At 32.6% G+C, this 4,104-nt stretch overlaps 1 pseudogene; it reads right to left on the reverse strand.

Moving 5' to 3' along the window:
• Nucleotides 1–2,356: 2,356 nt before the first annotated feature.
• On the reverse strand, nt 2,357–2,476 carry LOC118600782 (annotated as a pseudogene).
• Nucleotides 2,477–4,104: the final 1,628 nt, after the last annotated feature.

The following is a 4,104-nucleotide window of genomic DNA, read 5'->3' on the forward strand; positions in this document are numbered from 1 at the left end:
CAGCTTTATTTGGAATAGTCAAAAATTGAAAACCCAAATGTCCTTTACCAGATGAATGATTAAAGAAAAGGTGGTACATGTATACTATGGAATACTCCTCCGCAGTAAAAAGGAATAGATTGTTGATACAAGCAATGACTTAGGTGAATCTGCAAGGAATTATGTAGAGTGAAAAATGTAATCCTAAAAGTTACATACTGTATTATTTCATTTATATTACATTTTGAAATAAAATTATGAGGTGGAAAAAAGATTGGTTTTCAGGTGTTAGTGATGAAGGGACGTAGAAGTAGGTAAAAAGGGCTAGCACAAAAAGAGACTTTTGAAAGAGATTGAACAATTTTAAATTATGGATATTTATACCAATTAAAAAAAATGAGGCAGAAACATCTTTTAACTATGTAGTTTTAGGAATCATTCCGTCAAAATAAATAAGAAGGAACCTATGTTAACAAAGTTTGCTTAAACATCAACTACAGAAAAATAAAAACTCAATAATTCAATGAAATAATATTGGGGTTCACTCTGGAAATTACCAAAGTGGAGTTAAGATGACAGGTGTAAAAATTATATAATCGAACAAAATATTTAGAAGAAAATATTTGAGTATTAGAGCAGGAAAAACATATAATTCGAATAGCTGGCATAAAGAAAAAAATTGAAATTTTATTTATTAAAGGTTTAAAAAGCATTATACAATATTTAAAAGGCAAAAGATAAGCTGGGAAAATATATTTGCAGTACCTGTTATGAGAAAAGGCTAATTTATTTTATTAAAATGTTAAGAATAATAAAGACAAATGTAGGAGCTAGGTCTGACCTTCATGACTGGTTAAATTTTGAAAAGTGATGAGGGTGACTCCATGGTTAAGTTACTTTTATTTCTATCTTACTTGTTCAGCAAACAAGAAATAAAAATGGTATACATGAAACAATAATACAATCAAGTCAACAAGTCCTCAGGGCCTCCCTTATTCCATGGGAAGGTGGGCTTCTGGCTCAGTTGTCAGGAAAATCTATGGAGAGGAAGAAATGCACAAGGTCAAAAGGATCTCAGAGCCACAGGTTGTAGTTTTACTTTTGATTGGGGAGAGACCTCCTGAACCCTCCCGGGGTCATCTATTCCAGACTGACTGTAGATCATACATATTTTTACAATAAAATTTTTAATTAAAATAACATGGAATATGTGGCCATTAATACTTTCATGAAGCATTTGTTTCTTGAGGATGGTCCTGTCCTAGGGGACTCTGAATTCTTCAGGATATTTGAAACACTTAATTCTAAATACAGAAGGGCTGCTAGAAAGGCAGGAAAATAAATTAAAATATTTACATGATATTACTTAAGGTGTTAACATTCTCTGAGTTCTGTAATGAAAAACATGCTGGAGAGGAGTGATTCAGAGCTCCCTTTTTTTAATTTTTAATTTTAATTTTATTTTATTATTAGTTTCAAGTATACAGTACATTGGCTAGACATTTATATAGTTGATAAATTATCCCCCTAATTGCTCCTTCTATCCTCTCGATTTCCACCTCGTAAATATATTTATGCTAACTACATTCACTGTGCTGTGTTTCCCATCCCCATGACCATCTATCAACCACTAATTTGTACTTATTTAACCCTTCATCCCATTTTCTCAGCCCCACGACCTCCCTCTCCTCTGTCTATCACCAAATTGTCCACTATATTTTTGAGCCTGTTTTTGATTAGTTTGCTCTTTTTGTCCCTGAGATTCAGCATGTAAGTGAAATCATATGGTATTTGTCTTTCTCTGCTTGGCTTATTTCACTCAGCATAATAGCCTCTAGGTCCATCCATGTCGTTGTAAATGATAGAATTTCAATGAGTAATATTCTATTGTATATATGAACCATAACTTCTTTATCCAGTCATCTGTTGATGGGCATTTAGGTTGATTCCATATCTTGGTTGTTGTAAATTGTGCTGCCATGAACACAGGGGTGCATGAATCTTTATGAATTATTGTTTTGATTTCCTTTGGATAAATACCCAGAAGTGCAATTGCTGAGTCAAAAGGAAGATCCATTTTTAATTTTTCGAGAAACTTCCAGACTGTTTTCCATAACAGCTGTACCAATTTGCAATTTTACCAACAGTGTATAAGGGTTCCCTTTTCTCAGCGTCCTACGCAACATTTGTTGTTCTTTGATTAATTGATGATAACCATTCTGACAGGTTTGAGGTGATATCTCACAGTGTTTTTTATTTTTTTAATTTTTAAAATCCATTTATTTATTTATTTATTTTTAGGCAAGGCAACTCTTGGTCGACTTCACAGATTGCAAGGACCTTGTCAGTTTACAATCCCTTATTTATTTATTTTTTATTGCTATAGCACCTGGTCTTCCTAGGTGGTCTCCCATCCAAGTACTAACCAGGCCCGACCCTGCTTAGCTTCTAGAGATCAGATGGGATCTGGCTTGTTCAGGGTGGCATGGCCATAGACTTCATTGGGGTTTTAACTTGCATTTCTCTGATGATTAGTGACCTTGAGCATTTTTTCATATGTCTATTAGCCATCTGTGTTTCCTCTTTGGAGAAGTATCTCTTCAGGTCTTCTGTCCATTTTTTAATTGGATTGCTTGTTTTTTGTTTGAGTTGTATGAGTTCTTTATAATTTTGGATATTAATCTCTTATCAGATGTACCATTAGCGAATATCTTCTTCTAAGCAGTCGGTTTTTTTGTTATTGCTGCTGTTGTTGATGGTTTCCTTTGCTGTACAGAGCCTTTTTATTTTGATGTAGTCCCATTTGTTTATTTTTATTTTTGTTTCCCTTGCCTGGGAAGATATATCTAAAAAGAAATTCCTCTTAGTAATATCAGAGAGTTTATTGCCTATATTTTCTTCTAGAAGTTTTATGGTTTCAGGGTCTTACATTTAAGTCTTTAGTCCATTTAAATCTATTCTTGTATATGGTTTAAGAAAGTGGTCCAATTTTTTCTCTTTTCTTTTTTTATTTGCACGTAGCTATCCAATTTTCCTAACACATTTATTGAAGAGACAGTCTTTACCCCATCATATATTCTTACCTTCTTTGTCATATATTAAGTGAGCGTATAAGCATGGATTTATTTCTGGGCTCTCCGTTCTGTTCCATTGAGCAATGTATCTGTTTTTATGTCAGTACCATGTAGTTTTGATTACTGTAGCCTTATGATATAGTTCGATATCACGTAGTGTGATAGCTCCAACTTTGTTCTTTCTCAAGATTGCTGTGGCTATTTGGGGTCTTTTATGGTTCCATATAATTTTAGGAATATTTGTTCTAGCTCTCTGAAAAATTCCATTGGTATTTTGATAGGGTTTGCATTGAATTTTTGATTGCTTTGGGTAGTATAGCCATTTTAATGATGTTAATTCTTCCTACCCATGAATACAGTATACGCTTCCATTTATTTGTATCTTCTTCAATTTATTTTTTTCAATGACTTATAATTTTCTGATTACAGATCTTTTATCTCCTTGGTTAATTTGATTCTTAGGTATTTTATAGTTTTTGATGCAATTGTAAATAGAATTGTTTTCTTAATTTTTCTTTCTGAAAGTTCATCATTGGTGTATAAAAATGCCACAGACTTCTGAGCATTTATTTTGTAATCTGCTACTTTACTGAATTCATTGATCAGTTCTAACATTTTTTTGGTGGAATCTTTAGGGTTCTCTCTATGTAATATCATGTCATTAGCAAATAACGAGAGTTTTGCTTCTTTGTTTTCAATTTGGATACCTTTTATTTCTCTTTCTTGTCTTATTGCTGTGGCTAATACTTCCAATACAATGTTGAACAGGAGTGGTCAAAGTGGGCATCCTTATCTTGTTCCTGATCTTAAGGAAAATGCTTTTAGCTTTTCCCATTGAGTATGATGTTAGCTGTAGGTTTTTTTATATATGACATTTATAATATTGAGGTATGTTCCCTCTAATCCCACTTTGTTGAGAGTTTTTATCATACATGGATGCTGGATTTTTTTGATCATTTTTTTTGCATCTATTGATATGATCATATGGTTTTTATTTTTGATTTGTTAATATGGTATATCACATTAATTGATTTGTGGATATTGTACCAAC

The sequence above is a fragment of the Rousettus aegyptiacus genome, unplaced genomic scaffold (assembly GCF_014176215.1).
Source record: "Rousettus aegyptiacus isolate mRouAeg1 unplaced genomic scaffold, mRouAeg1.p scaffold_m13_p_3, whole genome shotgun sequence".
Classification (NCBI taxonomy): domain Eukaryota; kingdom Metazoa; phylum Chordata; class Mammalia; order Chiroptera; family Pteropodidae; genus Rousettus; species Rousettus aegyptiacus.